Source organism: Gopherus evgoodei, chromosome 1 (assembly GCF_007399415.2).
Source record: "Gopherus evgoodei ecotype Sinaloan lineage chromosome 1, rGopEvg1_v1.p, whole genome shotgun sequence".
Lineage (NCBI taxonomy): Eukaryota > Metazoa > Chordata > Testudines > Testudinidae > Gopherus > Gopherus evgoodei.
In genome coordinates this window covers 56,946,553-56,966,943 of record NC_044322.1, presented here as the reverse complement: position 1 = coordinate 56,966,943, position 20,391 = coordinate 56,946,553, and the positions used below count along the sequence as shown (strand labels likewise).

The window sequence follows — 20,391 nt, the reverse complement described above, 5'->3', positions numbered from 1 at the left end:
AACTGCATCTCTCTGTGCCAAGAAGGAAACCCAGGATAGATTCACAGCCCAGGAGGACAGACAGTATTAGCATGTCAACCTTCCCTCAGAGTTTCTGCCAGAGTGGGACAGGATTAATTTATAGGTGGGGGGTCTACAGGAATCTAGCAGACAGCAATGCCTTAGACAGCTGGATAGATCCATCAATGCTCCAGTGCTAATCTACAACACTCTTTTTTCAGTCTGGAGGTTCTTGACAGACTGGCGATCTTTCCTGTTTGTGTGGCAGTTTAGTTAAGTGATTTAATGATTTTTCACTAGCAGTCTAAGGCAAAATTTGAACTCACATCTCCCAAGGTGAAAGGACCCACTGCAACATCTTGTTCTTCACTGGTTATTTATCATCACAGAATCATAAAAATGTAGGACAGGAAGGGACCTCAATAGATCATCTAGTCCAGTCCCCTACACTCAAGGCGGGACTAAATAATAAACATCCTGACGTGTTTGTCTAACCTGGTCTTGAAAACCTCCAATGATGGAGATTCCACAAATTCCCTGGCTAATTTGTCCTAGTGCTTAACCACCCTGACAGTTAGGAAGTTTTTCCTAATGTCCAACATAAACCTCCCTTGCCACAATTTAAGCCCTTTGCTTCTTGTCCTATCCTCAGAGGTTAAGAAGAACAATTTTTCTCCCTCCTCCTTGTAACAACCTTTCATGTACTTGAAAGCTGTTATCATGTCCCCTCTCTGTCTTCTTTTCCAGACTAAACAAACCCAGTTTTTTCAATCTTCCCTCATAGGTCACATTTTCTAGACCTTTAAGCGATTTTGTTGCTCTTCTCTGGACTTTCTCCAATTTGTCCACATCTTTCCTGAAATGTGGCACCCAGAACTGGACACAGTACTTCAGCTAAGACCTTATGAGAGCAGAGTAGAGCAGAAGAATTACTTCTCGTGTCTTGCTTACAACACTCTTGCCAATACATCCCAGAATGATGCTTGCTTTTCTTGCAACAGTGTTACACTGTTGGCTCATATTTAGCTTGTGGTCCACTATGACCCCCAGATCCCTTTCGGCAGTACTCCTTCTTAGGCCACTGTGGTTGACTGCATTAGGAAACACCAACAACTTCTGAACAAAATGTCAAATTAAAATGTAATTCTTAAGAAAATGACTTCCAAGATCACTGAAGGGTATAGACTAACTAATATATTTTGAATATGCTGCATTTAAGAAAATGCTCTTTTTCTAGGTGTACATTCTTTGTAGTGTGTCCATCAGCCTGCTTACAATAGCTACAAATCCACAATAAAGTTAAATGTTCCATTCTAATTTTCTCAAGGATGTTGAATTAAATTCTGAATCCCAAACATTCCAAAATGTGCCCAACTCCATTAACAATATGTAACATTCCTATTACGGTAGCACCTAGAGCAGGCGTTGGCAACCTTTCAGAAGTGGTGTGCTGAGTCTTCATTTATTCACTCTGATTTAAGGTTATGCGCGCCTGTAATGTTTTTAGAAGGTCTCTTTCTATAAGTCTATAATATATAACTAAACGATTGTTGTGTGTAAAGTAAATAAGGTTTTTTAAATGTTTAAGAAGCTTCATTTAAAATTAAATTAAAATGCAGAGCCCCTTGGACCGGTGGCCAGGACTTGGGCAATGTGAGCGCCACTGAAAATCAGCTTGCGCACCAACTTCGGCACATATGCCATAGGTTGCCTACCCCTGACCTAGAGGTTTCAACCAAGTTGGGACCCCACTGTGCAAGGCATTGTATAGAACTACAGGGCAAGATTGTGCACCCATCATGAAGTCAATGGGATTACTTCTGTGAGTAACTGCTCCCCAGTGTGAATAAGGAGTTCACAATTGGTCCACAGTAAATGATACCATCCCCCAAAAGGCTATAACCACCCACAATATAGCTGCTGAATGATAAAGACGCTGCATCTGAGAATTTGAAGAGACTGTAGTAAAATAACAGGTTTATCTTTGCTTGAAAGACAACATGGTGGTGCTACACAAGTCTTAATTTCATAAGCTTTCAAGAAAGGATATTGTTTCTCAATATAACTTATTAAGTACTTAAGGCCAAATCTTGCGCCCTAGACTTAGCTTAAGTAAACAGAGATTGTGCAAGCGAGTTCCAGAGAGGTAGTAGGGGAATGGAGTCCTCCTTCCCACACGCCAGCCCAGCCACTACTGGGCTGCAGTAGTGGATGCTAATCCTGCAGGGATTTTTGGCCAGTGGTTATGCAGGGTTGTGGAACCACTAGCCCTGCCCTTCTGTGCAATAAATCCATCAAATTTTTCCTGCTGTAGAAAACCCAAGAAGGGCAATGAGCAGAATTTCCAGCAAAGGTCACTTCAGATATTAGCAAGCAGACTTAATCTACATGTTCAGCACCTACTGAGTGCAGAGAGGGACTGCATAAAGAAATCTTAGGTAAACAGAGGACAGATTCTCTCCAATCTATCCCCCATCCCTACGCAGTAGAGTCCTGGGGGTTCAGCAAAATGTGGTGGCACTACGTGTGGTGGTGGGTTGTTAGATGTACCTCCAAGTATTTACTCAATTAAAATATGCTGAATAGGTACAGCATAATAAATCTATTTGATACAAATTCATAGAAGAAAATTACTGTATATATTTCAAGCATATTAGTATGTAACCAATAACATGGTGCATGTAGAATAATCATAACCAGCTAAACTTTCAAAATATATTCAGAAGGTAAAACAAAGAACTGCCAAAATATTTTTATGTATAGACTCATAGACTCCAGGGTCAGAAGGGACCAATGTGATCATCAAGTCCGACCCCCTGCACAAAGCAGGCCACAGAACCCTACTCATCCACTTCTATAACAAACCCCTAACCTATGTCTTAGTTACTGAAGTCTTCAAATTGTGGTTTGAAGACCTCAAGCTGCAGAGAATCCACCAGCAAGTGACCCATGCCCCACGCTGCAGAGGAAGGTGAAAAACCTCCAGGGCCTCTGCCAATCTGCCCCGGAGGAAAATTCCTTCCCGACCCCAAATATGGTGATCAGCTAAACCCTGGGCATGAGGGCAAGACTCACCAGCCAGCACTCAGAAAAGAATTCTCTGCAGTAACTCAGATCCCATCCCATCCAACATCCCATCACCGACCATTGGGCATACTTATCCGCTGATAATCAAAGACCAATTGCCAAAATTAAGCAATCCCATCATACCATCCCTTCCATAAACTTATCAAGCTTAGTCTTAAAGCCAGATATGTCTTTTGCCCCCACTACTCCCCTTGGAAGGCTGTTCCAGAACTTCACTCCTCTAATGGTTAGAAACCTTCGTCTAATTTCAAGTCTAAACTTCCTAGTGTCCAGTTTATACCCATTTGTTCTTGTGTCTACATTGGTACTAAGCTTAAATAATCTCTCTCCCTCCCTAATATTAATCCCTCTGATATATTTATAAAGAGCAAGCATGTCCCCCCTCAGCCTTCTTTTGGCTAGACTAAACAAGCCAAGCTCTTTGAGTCTCCTTTCATATGACAGGTTTTCCATTCCTCGGATCATCCTAGTAGCCTGTCTCTGAACCTGTTCCAGTTTGAATTCATCCTTCTTAAACATGGGAGACCAGAACTGCACACAGTATTCCAGGTGGGGTCTCACCAGTGCCTTATATAACGGTACTAACACCTCCTTATCTTTGCTGGAAATACCTTGCCTGATGCATCCTAAAACTGCATTAGCTTTTTTAACGGCCATATCACATTGGCAGCTCATAATCATCCTGTGATCAACCAATACCCCAACGTCCTTCTCCTCCTCTGTTGCTTCCAACTGATGTGTCCCCAGTGTATATCTAAAATTCTTATTATTAATCCCTAAGTGCATGACCTTGCACTTTTCACTATTAAATTTCATCCTATTACTATTACTCCAATTTACAAGGTCATCCAGATCTTCCTGTATGATATCCAGGTCCTTCTCTGTGTTAGCAATACCCACCAGCTTTGTGTCATCCGCAAACTTTATTAGCACATTCCCGCTTTTTGTGCCAAGGTCAGTAATAAAAAGGTTAAATAAGATTGGTCCCAAAACCAATCCTTGAGGAACTCCACTAGTAACCTCCTTCCAGCCTGACAGTTCACCCTTCAGTACGACCTGTTGTAGTCTCCCCTTTAACCAGTTCCTTATCCACCTTTCAATTTTCATATTGATCCCCATCTTTTCCAATTTGACTAATAATTCCGCATGTGGAACCGTGTCAAATGCCTTACTGAAATCGAGGTAAATTAGGTCTACTGCATTTCCTTTGTCTAAATAATCTGTCACCTTCTCAAAGAAGGAGATCAGGCTGGTTTGGCACGATCTACCTTTAGTAAAACCATGTTGTAATTTGTCTCAATTACCATTGACCTCAATGTCCTTAACTACTTTCTCCTTCAAAATTTTTTCCAAGACCTTACATACTACAGATGTCAAACTTAGAGGCCTATAGTTACTCAGATCACTCTTTCTCCCTTTCTTAAAGATAGGAACTATGTTAGCAATTCTCCAGTCGTATGGTACAACCCCTGAGTTTACCGATTCATTAAAAATTCTCACTAATGGGCTTGCAATTTCATGTGCCAGTTCCTTTAATATTCTTGGATGAAGATTGTCTGGGCTCTCCGATTTTGTCCCATTAAGCTGTTCAAGTTTGGCTTCTACCTCAGATGTGGTAATATCCACCTCCATATCCTCATTCCCATTTGTCATACTTCCATTACCCCTAAGCTCCTCATTAGCCTTATTAAAGACTGAGGCAAAGTACTTATTTAGATATTAGGCCATGCCTAGGTTATCCTTAACCTCCTTTCCATCCTCAGTGTTTAGCAGTCCCACTTCTTCTTTCTTTGTTTTCTTCTTATTTATATGGCTATAGAACCTTTTACTATTGGTTTTAAATCCCTTTGCAAGGTCCAACTCTACTTGGCTTTTAGCCTTTCTCACTTTATCCCTACATGTTCTGACCTCACTGAGGTAGCTTTCCTTGCTAATCTCACCCTTCTTCCACTCCTTGTAGGCTTTCTGCTTTTTCTTAATCACCTCTCTGAGATGCTTGCTCATCCAGCTTGGTCTACAACTCCTGCCTGTGGGTTTTTTCCCCTTTCTTGCAATGCAGGCTTCTGATAGTTTCTGCAGCTGCTACTTAAAGTAATTCCAGGCCTCCTCCACATTTAGATCCACAAGTTCTTCAGTCCAATCCACTTCCCTAACTAATTTCCTTAATTCTTTAAAGTTAGCCCTTTTGAAATAAAAAGCCCTAGTCCCAGATCTATTTTCGTTTATCCTTCCATCTAGTTTGAACTGAATTAGCTCATGATCACTCGAACCAAGGTTGTCCCCTACAACCATTTCTTCTACGAGGTCCTCACGACTCACCAAAACCAAATCTAAAATGGCATCCCCTCTTGTTGGTTCTTCAACTACTTGGTGAAGAAATCCATCTGCTATCACATCCAGAAAAATCTGAGCCCTATTATTCTTGCTAGCACTTGTCCTCCAGTCTATATCTGGGAAGTTAAAGTCTCCCATGATCACACATTTCCCATTAGTGATTACTTCATTAAAAACATTAAAGAGGTCTCTATCCATATCCAAATCAAATCCCGGCGGTCTGTAGCACACCCCAAACACTATCTCAGGGGAGGCTCTAGTAGCTTTCTTTCCCAGTGTGATTTTTGCCCAGATAGACTCTGTTTTGTCCATTCCATCACTTCTTATTTCTTTACAGTTAACCTCCTCATTGATGTACAATGCTACTCCACCACCTTTGCCTTTATTTCTGTCTTTCCTAAACAGCACATAGCCTTCAATACCTGTACTCCAGTCATGACTACTATTCCACCATGTTTCTGTTATCCCTATAATATCCGGTTTCACTTCCTGCACCAGTAGCTCTAGTTCCTCCATTTTGTTCCCTAGGCTCCTCACATTAGTGTACAGACATCTTAATTTTTGCCGTTTGGCTTCACTGACATTCTTTACCCTGTTAGGCACAGACATTCTACCACCAGCATCACCTGTTGGTCTGCTATCTACACTACCCTTCCTCCTTATGCCAATTCTTCTGTCCACGGCTGTATCCCCTCTTACTTTGTTTACTTCCCTCTCAAGGTTAAATTCCAGTGTGGAGATCTCCTGGACATCTTCCAACCATCTCCCCCAGATTTCTAGTTTAAAGCTCTCTTAAACAGCTCGGCGAGCCTCCATCCTAGAAGTCTATTTCCCTCCTTACTCAGGTGAAGTCCATCCCGAGAGAACAGTCTTCTGTCCATAAATGCTTCCCAATGGCCGTACATCCCAAAGCCCTCCTTATAGCACCACTGCCTGAGCCATCTGTTGATCGCCATAATCTTGTCACAACTTTGTTGCCCTACTTTAGGAACCCTCAGAATCCCACTGAAGATCACCTGAGCCTCGATTTTGTTAAGTGTCTTCCCCACTCTGGCATAGTCTCCCTTGATACATTCCAGAGAGTATCTAGCCGTATCATTCGTTCCCACATGAAGGACAATCAACGGATTCTTCCCTGCTCCTGCTAGGATCCTTTTCAGCCTCAGGTCCACATCCTGTATCTTAGCACCCGGCAGACAGCACACCCTTCTGTTCTCCCGATCAGCTCTAGTTACAGGCCTGTCTATTCTTTTCCTGGTGACAGTGTGATTCTCCAGTCTATCCCCTGCACCCACTGGCTGCAAGTCCTCTCAATTCCTATTCACCCTTGCAATCGTTCTGGGGCTCATATTTGGTGTTGCCTCCATTGACTCCTCCCCTCCTCTTGTAGGACTATCAGCTCTTCTCTTTTTCCTTGCCCTCTTTCCTTCAGTGGCCACCTGCTGTGCCCCTTCTTCATTTTCCAACTCTGCAAATCTGTTCCTGAGTTCTATTTCTCCTTCACTGGCCCGTCTTTTCCTCTGCCTGGTTCTCTTAGTCACATGCTTCCACCGTCTACTTTCCTCACCCAGCAGTCTCTCCCCTGAATTCTTTGATCCTGATTCCATCTGCACATCTGAGCTTATCCCTTCAGCCTCCTCCTGTCTTTGCTCCATCATCTGCTCAAACCCCCTCCTAAACTCAACCAGACTTTCCACCTGCATCTCCAGTCCTCAGATCTTTTCTTCCATCAGCTCTATCAGGCGGCACTTCATGCAGACAAAACTCTTTTCAGGCACCCCCTCCAGGATCATGTACATGCCGCAGCTTCCACATCCAGTCATCCTCATTGTGTCTTTCACTGCTACCTCTGTATCAGTCATGGCCTTCTCACCTAAAGCCTGGTAGTCAACGGAACACAACACAACACAAACCCCCAGCAGGCACCAGACCACCACCCTATCCCTTAACTAGCTTGTCAGTTCCTTTGTCTTAGTCTCCCCTGCAGCCTCCCCCTGGAAACTCCCTCTGAAACTCCCCTGTTTACAGCTCTATTTGAATTTGGTGTTCCAACTGGATTTATGAAGGATTTTTTCCAGTCCTTTTTTCTTTTTGCCCCAGTATGAAAGTCTGCTTGTAGATTTCTTCCTGGGACATACTAAGGGCCATATTGTGTTATCAGTTATGCAGAACACCTTATTGCTTTCAGTGGGGAATTCTGCTTTAAAACTGAGATCATGATATAGCCCAAACTCATTCAGCTATCCCAAGAATACTAGAAATGGAAGAAAACTCTGTGTATCCTACTGTTGTTTGACTGTGGTGTACTGCTTTCTTATATGCTCTTGAATGACTTCTATTTAATTGTCCCTGTGTCTTTGCTTCCACAACCTTGCTTAGGAGGTCCTTCCAATTAGTTACTATTTTCTAAGTAAACTAAAGTTTCCTTATGCGTGTTGGTCTAAACCTGTTCAGACCCTACATAATTCTGTCTCTCCTTATCTACCTCCCTTTGTATCTTATCAACTCACCCATTCTCTCTACTCTGCCAGTGCCCTGTTTGTCTGCTTCTCTCACAACTGCCTCTGCATCTTCCCTCAAGAAAACTTACTTTTGTGATTCCTTCAAGAAACTATCTGACTAAATCATCCACTTTCCTGTTTCTTGGATTCATAAATGAACTGTTCCTCTGCATGGTGGGTAGGAGGTGAAATGTTGGGGATGAGAGGCCCAAGAACACTGGAACTGAATCTGGGATTCAGCATGAGAGAAAGATGGGAAGGTTAAATTGTGGAGGGAAGGTGGGATAAGGGGAGTTTAGTGTGTCTAACTTTGAAAAAAAGAGAACAAAAATGACAACAAACACACACCTGTCTAAGAAGTCATGTGCCCATTACCACTCTGATAATCATTCTGTTTGTGTGTTTCATCCTTTTTCCCCTCCCACCAATCATCTGTGTTCATCTTTAAGATTGCATGCACTCTCTTCACCTCAGGGGCAGTGTCTTCCTGTGTTTGGAAAATGCCTAGCATATTTAGGTTGCTATCACAATCTAGTCATTATCACAGTAATGGGTAATTACTAGTAATAAGAATCATTATAACAATAATTTAACTGATGAAAATCATCATCAAAACCCTTCTCTTTCCTGCAGCATCAATTTATTCTGTATCCTCAGCACCCATTTTTCTTTTTGTTAATCGTAAAGGGCCTGGTTTAGTACAGAATGACCAACGATGTGCCTACCACTGTATTATAAGATAGGATTTAGTATGCTTAATGTGGTTTGATTTGCTAAACATATTGCATAACATCATCAGAATTTGACAAGATTCTGCAGCTGTGTACAAAACAGATAAGTAGATGAATTAATCAGCTGTTTTTTGAAGGCAAGTCACCGTTTAATTTTAATGTATCTCCCTGTTTCGCCACCCATTTCCTATATACACACGCTTTTCAAAGTAAGTACATATTTTAATAAAATCTTTGTGATAACCATTGCTGCAAGATCTCCATCAAAATCTTTGTATTAAGGTCATAATTTCCATGGAGCCGTATTGTGCCACTGAATTTTAAGCTCATCTCCCTAATACCAGTACCGGGGCTTAAAAATAAATGACATGGTATAATACTAGCTGTTTCATGCTAATTTTGTGGGCAGAAGAGAGGAGACTATACTCAGGGAATGCCATTTTGCATAGGCTTACAGTCAGTTACTTTTGAAAAATATCTTACAAATTCTAGAGCCATATTACATCACCCATGTTTAGGCAGAACTCTTTTTATTTCAGTGGAGGCTTCTGATTAAAAACTGACTATATGATTTTTTCTGAGGTGGGGAAGAATGTAGTGACACTATATCAAGAGAGATCAGAACTTTTTATCAGCCAAATCACGCTCTTATGCAGAAATACCTAGCTGTGCTATCAGGAATTTCCCAAATGGCTCATGCTGCTAGTGCCAGCTCTTAATGGGATTTTCCAATAAGAAGGGGTTTTTCTGTTTCTATTCGATGCAGGTGGAGACTGCCTGGGTCTTTCCCTGCCCTCCCCTTCCACTCATTCTCTACTTTCTGACAACATAGAGGTCTGATCCACCCTTTCAGCATAAGGAGGGGGAAATGTGTATATGGAGGGTCCTCTCTATACACGTGGCCCTGAGATTTCACCAAAATGATCAAAACTCCATTTGTCAACAATCCATCTGCATTTCTAAAGAAGCAGCCTCATTTGTAATTTGTTTTTAAGATTATCTTCACTTGATGTTCGCAGGAGCTAGTGGACAAATCCTGCACTGAGACAAACTCTCCTCGATGTCAGTGGACTTTTGCCCAAATGAGGACTAAGGACTACAGGATTTGGCCATTAAATTTTGTGTCACATTAACGAAGATTTTGTATCTTGGTTAATACATATATTTGTTATTCTTTCCTGAAATTTTAGTGTCATGTATTTAGAAGCTGACATCTCATTTCGTTTACGATTTGGAAATCAAACTCATCCAGAGACATAATGTTTCACAATGCTATGCAGCCAATGTTTAATGAAGCTTGAATTAACTTCGTGGTGAATCCACACCTGCCTGGCCGAGGGAGGCAGGAAAGTCTATGGAAATTATGGAATAGAAGGATCAGCAGGAAGATCCTTGTTTGTGCAAACATCCCCTGAATGCTCAGAAGAGATAAAAGCCACCTGGAGAATCCAGAGACTTGTAACACACAATAAATTTAGAGTCTAAATCAAAGCCCATTCAAGTCAACGGCAATACTTTGACTGACTTAAATGCACATTGGCTCAGGCTTTTAAAAACCAAGTTTTATTCTGGGGCCATCCCACCTGTTTTTAAGCAGTAGTCCCTATTGAAATCAGTGATTAGTTCTGCCTTAAAATTGATAACCCAATATGGCTCCCATTATCGGGGTAGGGACAGCACAGTGAAATTAGATCGATAATAGGTTAGCTTGTAAGTCTTCCTAAAAGCAACAATTTTAAGCCATATCAGAAAAAGTAAATCATCTAGAAAATATCAGCCTTTTTCAGACCACTGGAACTAAAATTAAACTACACCACCACATCAATCCACTCATATTCTCCCAACATTTTCAAATGGATCAAATACAGCCGATAACTCCAATACAAATCAAACAAATGGCAATATACCAGAATAACACACTACATATACTCCCAAAGGTTTATAGAAATAATTTGCACTAGACTGGAAAATGATTCATGCTGTTACTGATCCCATGCTCTTGCTCATGGTGACCACAGGTTTCCTGTGCAGTTAAACTGCTAGAGTGCACATTGAGGATGGGTGCACAGAAAAATAACAGGTGCTGTAAGCATACTAGAAATCTAAAGCTGTGGTCCGAACTACCAGGCAGTGTGAGATCCAACTCAAACTGAAATAAAAGATTTTTTGTAAAATTACCTGGTTGGAAAGCTGTAAAAAAATAAGTAGAAGCAGGTTGGAGTGTGCCTAGGAAAACCCTCCTTTCTGATCTGAAGTGCAACTTGTCAACCTTCAGTATGTGACCTCAATGAAGGAAATGACTAGAGTGATCAAACGTCATGTGACAGTGAGATAGATTTTGTCTTTATAAGGAAATATTACTTACTTTGGGCAATCCTCCCCCCATCACCTGATTACTCACACAGAGCAGGTCACATTGAAATGTAGAGTTCTTGCCACTTCCTCTTTATGTCTCTTAAAAGCATCTCTCTCTCTCTCCTCTCCTCTCCTATCTATCCACACACACACACACACACACACACACTATTTATGCCTCTTCTCTTTCTAAATTGAACAATCACAGTTTCAGGTCACAGTCATACTAAGGCTCAATGTAAACAGTGCTTTAAAGTGGGTGTGAATATAATTTACACCTACTTTAATCCACCTCTACACTGTCAGAGTGCTGCATAGGGGCCTTAAAGTAACTGAAAATCAGGCTCTTGGTATGTAAAAATGACTCCTCAGTACTATGGGAACTTGGGGTGAAATCCTAGCCCCATGGAAGTCAATGGAAAAACTTCCATTAATGTCCATGGGGGTGGGATTTCACCCTTTCTCTTTTGATTCTTTTGAGCAGTTTTTCTTACAGTTTTAAGTTCAGTAAGGTTACTGCTGGGGAGGAAAAAAGACCCTTAATCAAAAACAAATGAAGCACCATTCATCGGACAGACTGACTAACTGGACCACTCTACACATGAAGATGTAGAGTGCTTTGGAACACTATAACCCCTTGCTTAAGATCCCATCACTGATACAAATACAGCAGCCTGGGGGTGGATATTATCATATAACAGTGTGGTATTACAGTGAAACTTGCACAGGCATTCTCTCCACAGTAGGCAACCTCCTGTTTTAGCAGATCACCCCAATTCATGGGAAATGATTGCCTAGGAAGGAGCACTGCGGAAAGGGATCTAGGGGTCATAGTGGACCATAAGCTACATATGAGTCAACAGTGTAACATAGTTGCAAAAAAAAGCGAACATCACTCTGGGATGTATTAGCAGGCGTATTGTAAGCAAGACATGAGAAGTAATTCTTCCGCTCTACTCCACGCTGATTAGGACTCAACAGGATTATTGTGTCCAGTTCTAGGCGTCACATTTCAGGAAAGATGTGGACAAATTGGAGAAAGTCCAGAGAAGAACAACAAAAATGATTAAAGGTCAAGAAAACATGACCTATGAGGGAAGACTGAAAAAAAATGGGGTTTGTTCAGTCTGGTGAAGAGAAGACTGAGAGGGGACATGATAACAGTTTTCAAGTACATAAAAGGTTGTTACAAGAGGGAGAAAAATTGTTCTTTTTAACCTCTGAGGATAGGACAAGAAGCAATGGGCTTAAATTGCAGCAAGGGAGGTTTATGTTGGACATTAGGAAAAACTTCCTAGCTGTCAGGGTGGTTAAGCACTGAAATAAATTGTTAGGAGAGGTTGTGGAATCTCTATCACTGGAGATTTTTAAGAGCAGGTTTGACAAACCCCTGTCAGCAATGGTCTAGATAATACTTAGCCCTGCCATGAATGCAGGGGACTGGACTAGATGAGCTTTTGAGGTCCCTTCCAGTTCTATGATTCTATGAATTCTGCTCAACTGTTATGAGTAGATTACCTCTTATAAGCAACAGATTTCTGCTGGTCCCTAATGTGGTTGTGTAATCATCAAAAAAAAAAAAAAAAGAATTAGAAATGACTGGAACTCAGCAAACACTCAGAGATGTTATGAAAAAGAAAGATTCATTTTGCAGGGCACATTTTGTGATGTTCATCAACCAATGCATATTTACAAGCACTGGAAGGGAAAGTTAATAACAGAAGAAAACGAAACAGAAAAAGAAGATCATGGATGGATAATGTGGTATCTTGGCTATAGCCAAAAAGAAATGAGCAGAGAATCATGCAGCATGGGCTAAAATTAGTTGCAAATCTCCAGTAGTGGAGATGCAAAGAAGTGGCTGCTGCACTGTATATAATACCTGATTTTGCTTAGCATTTATATAGTGTTTTTCATTTTTAAAGTGTTTTACAGACATGAATTAATCCTCACGGTCTTCCTGTGATGTATATAAGTATTACTATCCCCATATTCCACATAGGGAACATGAAGCAGAGAAGTTAAGGGACTCGTTCTAAGCCACATAGTGCTAGAGCTGGGATTAGAATGCAGAATGCCCAGCCCTATGCTCAGAACACCATGTCGTTTCATGTGCTATGAATGCAGCATGCTACTTATTAGTACTAGTTATGGGACAAAACTGGAACCTTATTGTACTGAGGCTTTGCACAGGTACACAAACAGGGAGTCCAATGTCCCCATTCTCAAACCCAGGGCTGGTCAGTTCTATCGACAGTATTCTAGATGAGGTCACCCCAGGGAATTTAGATTATGATATTATAATATTTTTGGTATTCTGCATCCAATTCCCGATGCATCTCAACATCTTGTTCAGTGTGTTTTTATTTGTTTTGTTTTTACCACAGCTCTGCATTAAGCAGAGATTTTCATTGACCGTCTACAGTGACACCCAGGTCCCTTACCTGAGTTGATAGTCAACTGAGAACCTTGTAAAGTGTAGGAGTAGCTAATTATTTTCCCTCCAGGATTCGTTACTTTGTATTTAACAACACTGAGCTTCGTTAGCCATCATGTAGCCCATTCATCTCTCATCCATTCTTCCTTGCTTAGTTGTCTCTGAAGCTCCACCCAGTCCTCTCTAGTTCTGACTAAAATAAATAACTTTGTATCATCTGCAAATTTTGCTACCTACATCCCTCTTTCAAGATCATTAATTAACACAGCACCTCGGACGGTGCCTTTTCATGTCTAACCTCTCAGCACTGACATTGTCCCCCACCTATCTGCCCAATACACCGCCACTCTTCTGTGCCTGTCAATCAGATAAGGCCATTCCAACTCAGAATCCCTGCATTGGCTTCCTTTTGCATGCTGCATTGAGTTGGAACTTCTCATCCTCTCCCTCAATTCCGCCTTGACCTGACAGATCTGGGACTTTGTTTCTCACTATGTCCTTTAGCAATCTTTCCCTTTTCCCAGGGTTCATGCCCTGTTCATTTTTGTAAGAGGGCATACTAGCCATTTAAGGTTGGTGGGGGAAGACTTTGGAGACAGTATGATCCTGTTACAGATTTTTTCTGGAACTAGACAAATCTGTGGGACAGGGGATGTAGATGATGAGCAGGAGGAAGTAGTGTTGTGGCAGTAGTTTGGCACAAAAACCCAGGCTGCTCCCTTTAAGGTCTCGGACTAGAGTTCTAGTGCCAAAATGGGCTGGAACTCCTCTCACCCCTCAGTGCTGAGGGTCAAACTGGGGCTGTCAGCTTCCACCCAGCCAATCTCCCTGGGACCCAGTGAGCAGAGTCCAGTGTACTAGCACGACCAGAGGAGGAGGGGGTTGGGTATAAAAGCAGCTTCCTTATACAGTATTACCAACCTTAAAAGTTCAAATATTGAGTCAGAACCCAGTAACTCATGAGATTGGTCTACAACTCATTAAGTGGTTGGTTTTAGTAAAGATGATGTTGTGGTTTTGGTGTGTTTGTTATTTTCAAACTCCCCTTGCTTACCCCTGATGTGTGTGTGGCAACTACAGTTTTGCCAACTATCCCAAATTCACAGAGTAAAGTGAATCTGGCCCCCAGTGCAGGAGTTCCTGTTGGCTATCTGAAGGTACGGAGCTTCCAGCCTGCTTTCTCATCCCCAATCTTAACAGGGTGAAGGGGAGAGGGGTGTCTCTATGAGTTCAGTGGGAATTGAATCAGTACCTTATTCAGTGAGAGCCTGCTGCTGCTCCCATTGAAGTCAATGGATAAAATTTTCAAAAGCAACTAGCAATTTAGGTGCCTCAGTCCCATTTTCAAAAGTTATGTGGGCACTTAAGCACCTAAATCTCATTGCAAGTCAATAGGACTTAGACTTAATATGACATATTCTGCCATCTGTTATTATGCAGATCCCTGCACTGGTTGTAATAGGGAGTTCTGGTTAAATATGACTGATACAATATGAGCCCCTCTTAGGTACAGCTAGGTGGAAGTAGGCCAGTTTAGAGGAGTGTCTGCCTACTATTAAGTGAAAAAGAACAGCTGTGGTGTATCTTTTTTTGTTAGACAACTAGCCTCTTGGCACTCTATTTACACAGCTAAGGTAAAATAGTGGCTGTGAAATACAGAAGTGCTTATTTTGGCTGTAATGGAAAAAATGTAATCTTGCTGGATCACGCTGTGTCTCAAATACAGTTTTATGCTGAATGCACGAATATTTTCAAAAGGGCATGAGTTATTCTAGTGGTTCACAAACAGTTTTATAGCTATGTCAAGACTCTTGATTTTATCACAAGGCTCATGAAAACTGGTATCTCTCTTAAAGCCTAAACTCCTAGAGACAAGTGATTACGTAAGAATCTCAGATTTCATTAATAGTAAGTTTCAGACTCTCAGATTTAATTTTTTTAATAGTAAGTTTCAAACTCTCATGACTACGGGGGGAAAGGATGAAAATGTGACCTCAGTGGCTCAAGTGGCTAAAGACTAAAAAAACCTATAAAAAGGGAAATAAGGACAATCTGGGGAATTACAGACCAGTTGGGTTAACTTCTGTACCTGGAAAGATAATGGAGCAAATAATTAAGTGATCAATTTGCAAACATCTAGAAGCTAATAAGGCGATAAGTAACAGCATGGATTTGTCAAGAACAAATCATGTCAAACCAACGTGATAGCTTTCTTTGACAGGGTAACACGCCTTGTGAATAGGAGGGAAGCAGTAGACATGTATCTCTTGACTTTAGTAAAGCTTTTGATACTATCTTGCATGACCGTCTCTCAAACAAACTAGGGAAATGCAACCTAGGGCTAGTCTACGCTACAGGGGAAAATTGATCTCAGATACGCAACTTCAGCTATGTGAATAACGTAGCTGAAGTCGAAGTATCTAAGATCGAATTACTCACCGTCCTCACGACGCGGGATCGATGTCCGCGGCTCCCCATGTCAACTCCGCAACTCCGTTGGGGTTGGTGGAGTTCCGGAACCGATATAAGCGCGTTCGGGGATCGATATATCGCATCTCATCTAGACGCGATATATCGATCCCCAAGCAATCAATTGCTACCCGCCGATACGGTGAGTAGTGAAGATGTAGCCCTAGATGGAGCTACTATAAGGTCAGTGCATAACTAGTTGGAAAACCATTCCTAGAGAGTAGTTATCAATGGTTCACAGTCATGCTGGAAGGGCATAATGAGTGGGGTCCTGCAGGGATCAGTTCTGGGTCCAGTTCTGTTCAATATCTTCACCAATGTTTTAGATAATGGCATAGAGAGTACACTTATAAAGTTTGCGGATGATAACAAGCTGGAAGGGGTTGCAAGTGCTTTGGAGGATAGGATTATAGTTCAAAATGATCTGGACAAACTGGATAAATGATCTAAAGTAAATAGGATGAAATTCAATAAGGACAAATACCAAGTACTCCACTTAGGAAGGAACAATCAGTTGTACACATGCAAAATGGGAAATGATTGCCTAGGAAGGAGAACTGCAGAAATGGATCTGGGGATTATAGTGGATCACAAGCTAAATATGAATTAACAGTGTAACACTGTTGCAAAAAAAGTGAATATAATTCTGGGATGTATTAGCAGGAATGTTGTAAGCAAGACCCGAGAAATAATTCTTCCGCTCTACTCCACTCTGATTAGGCCTCAACTGGAGTATTGTGTCCAGTTCTGCACACCACATTTCAGGAAAAATATGGACAAATTGGAGAAAGCTACAACTGTGCCATGAAAACGCCTGTTCTCACTTTCAGGTGACACTGTAAACAAGAAACAGGCAGCATTATATCTCCTGCAAATGTAACCAAACTTGTTTCTCTGAGTGATTGGCTGAACAAGAAGGAGGACTGAGTGGAGTTGTAGGCTCTAAAGTTTGACCTTGTTTTATTTGTGAAGGTAATTTTTTGTTCATAATTCTACATTTGTAAGTGCAACTTTCATGATAAAGAGATTGTACTACAGTACTTATATTAAGTAAATTGAAAAATGCTATTTCTTTTATTTTTACAGTGCAAATATTTATAATACAAATAAATAGAAACGGAGCACGTACATTTTGTATTCTGTGTTGTAATTGAAATCAATATATTTGAAAATGTGGAAAACATCCAAAAATATTTATATAAATAGAATTTTATTATTGTTTAACAGCACGATTGTGATTAATTTTTTTAATTGTGCGATTAATCATGATTATTTTTTTAATCGCTTGGCAGCCCTAATTAATAGCAATTTAACTTGTTTTGCTTTTTGATTTCACTCAGAAAATTGCACACACATGAATGTGTAATTGTGTTTGTACATATACACACTTGCAGACTAAAATAATTGGTGTACTTTGTCACATTTTGGCTTTAAAATGTTAACATTTTAACTTGCCAATCTCTGTTCATTTTTCTCTTAATTTATTTTTTTCACTTCCCTCACTCAGCTTTTTTGAAAATTATATCCCTGTGTCTCTTCCTCAGTCTTTCAGTATCTGCTATTCACTTTTTTCTCTCTCTCTCATTCCCACTTGTCCCTCTCTTTCATATAATGCATTCTCTCTCTCTTTCCATGATTTCTTTTTATTTCACCTTACTTCCCTTTAATCTCTTTCCCCTTCCACCTTCTCCCTCTAACTACCCTTTTCCGACTCTTCCCCTCATTCTGTCTGCCTGCCCTCATCCAGTCATGTGGCCTCTTCCAACCCTCTTCTCCTTCCTACTTCTCTTTGCAGCACCCAGCCTTGCTCCCTGCTTATCTCTGAATTACCCTGCCAAGAATGCCCCAGCACTTGCCTTCTCCATTCTGGCCCATAGCTCATACAGCTCTGCAGTTTTGTAGCATTTTGCAGATAGGAGACTGTAAAAATTGCTATCAGTTCCCTGTGACGACAGGAACTAGCCCTTCCCCATGAGGAACTTGCTACCCTTCCACAGCACATAAACATCTTTGCACAGAATTGGGATAGTAAACTCCAAAAGTGAAGGACTGGATGAAATACAGAAGTGTTATTCTCAACATACCCATAGTTGTTTTGAAGGTCATGGGCTCCATTTTTTTCTAGCAAAAAAACGCAATGACAGTTGTTACAGAACTGATTCTGTGCCTTAGTGTTAGACTGAAAGCAGAGGCGGTGCTGCCCTTTGGGGGCCCTATGCAAAAATATTTTGGCCCCTTTCATACACAACACATAATAAGAAAGGGGGGCCTCTGGAACTGGTCAGGGCCCTAAGCAATTGTTTAGCCTGTTTATGCCTAACGCTGGCACTGACTGAAAGAGATGCTACAGAAGGACAAATATAGATGGATATGAGGCAGGGGGTGAGGGATGGAGTTGGTAAAGAAGTGAAGCTAATAACTTTACTGAAATATCCTGCAAGAATGAAATATAAGAACCATAGCAGGGAATGTCCGAATAATTTGAGCTAGCAATCCCCATTCAATTCAGCTCTACCCTGAAAAATGACTGTGTAAAAATGCTATCATCTTACCTAACAGATCACCCCGCTACCCAGTGTGTATTAAGTCATACCTGCTGACCTCAGTGACAAAAGATAATGTTTACTTGTTAGTCCCACAGAGCTAACACAGCTAAAAGTGGGAAATGGATTGTATTCCTTCTTATGCATCGCCAACATGTAACCCTTCTGCCCCTCTGAGTTGGCAGCAACAAGGGCCCGGTTCAGTATCCAGGGGTTCCGTTTCAGTAACACAATGCATAACCGGCTCTAGCCCCCACCCAGTAACCTGGGACACTCACATACCACACCCCCTGAGCGCCTCTAGGAGGCAATACTTCCCCTCTCGCAAGCACAGAGTCTGAGTGTAGCAAAATCTTTTTAATAAAGGAAGGAATCAATGCGGCATCCCATTGGAGAAACACCACAAACAGGGTTATAACACAAACCATAAACAAAAACCCACCTCCAAGTACGTTTGGCACTGTCCTTTTTCCCCTTAGGGTTGTAAGTCCAATCACCCCAAAGTCCAACAACCCAAAAGTCTCTGGTCAATGCCACCCCAGAGTTCGAGAGTTTATCTGTAGAGGTCCCTCCCCCCAGCCTGGGTAGAAAGGGGCACCTTACGTGGTCCAGGACCAACTTCCCTGCCTCTCCATGGGTTCTGCTTCCGCCTTCTCCATGAACTGCTCCACTTTACCAGCTGCTCCACTCTGCTCCTCCAGCCGTCCTCAGAAACTGCTCCGCTCCACCAGCTACTCTGCTCCATGAGCTGCTCCAGTTCTCCCTGCAAACTGCTCGGCTCTGCTCGCTCTGTGGGCCACTCCACCCGTCCCACAGCTACTCCGCTCTGCCAGCCGCTCCGCTGCCACCAGCTGTCCCGTGATCCGCTCCAGCCGCCCCACAACTGCTCCACTCTGCCAGCTGCTCTGTTCCACAGTATGTCTTCAGGCTCCCTCACTAGTTAGCACAGTACTGCCATCTGTTTATGACAAGTACTCAGTGCTCTCAGCTCAGTAATTTCAGCTCTTTAGTGATTTCAACTCTTAGTGATCTCAGCTCTTAGCAGGGTAGCCCCAGTGCTAGTGCACCATTAGCCCAAAGTGAATTCAGCTCAGTAACCTGTATTTAGATTCTTGAGGGAATAAAAAAATCAACTCTGACATTCCACAGTGGAGAGAGGAGGGGGTAGAACTGGTGCTTCTAGCTCCACAAGCAGACTGCACCACCAGGCACAGATACCTGTCCCCAGCCTCTCTCAATTCACTGGGTTTTAGAACCCATGTCCCTTGTCTACCAAGTACCACTCAACTGAGGTTGAGTCATTTCTGTCACAAAGCAGTCCCACTGCTCGGCAGCATGGGATGGGGTAGGCGTGCCTATGCAAATACACTCTCTGAAATTCTTTCCACCAGATGTCAGGGTAGAGCTCATCCTGACTCTGCTTACAAACAGGTAACCTGACACAGAAGGCAGCAGTTTGTACTAGTGCCATTGACAGCATGTTGAAGACCTAATTTGGCCTGCAGAACCTTTATTACTGGTGATGCACTAGAAAGAAGGAACCCAACTTGATTTACTGAGATCAAACTACATTTGCAGGAATGGCAGTAGGATTTTTTAAATCTTGTTGGTTAAATGCCTTATCGAGGCCATGTTTGCACCACAAACTTTGGCCAAAGCATGTTACATTGACATAAAACCACCACACTTAGTATATCACTCATGAATGTGCACACTTGGCTCCTTGCACCAGTACTGAGCATACTCACCAGCAATGTTTGTGTCAATGCATTGTGGCATACTGTGTTCTACCTGGCTTTGCTGTTTTGGGGCTTGTTAGAAATGTTGTGGTGCTTGGTGTACATCTCTTACCATAACACTGTCAATGCACCTATTAATTTTGTTGTGCTCACTGTATAATTATTACATCACATTTGTCACTGATCCTGTGAGTT

At 41.8% G+C, this 20,391-nt stretch overlaps 1 protein-coding gene across 2 annotated transcripts in view; it reads right to left on the bottom strand.

Moving 5' to 3' along the window:
* The window catches only part of LCP1 (lymphocyte cytosolic protein 1), a 43,218-nt gene extending 32,290 nt beyond the window's left edge, over window positions 1-10,928 (bottom strand). The window contains exons 1-2 of one of the 2 annotated variants that reach the window (XM_030565295.1): window positions 706-710; window positions 496-500 (exon numbers count right to left, since the gene is read on the bottom strand). The gene's annotated coding sequence lies outside the window, so the exon portion shown is untranslated. Of the gene's footprint in view, window positions 1-495; window positions 501-705; window positions 711-10,831 lie in introns of those variants that run through there. The other variant, XM_030565286.1, reaches the window with a different exon arrangement.
* Window positions 10,929-20,391: the final 9,463 nt, after the last annotated feature.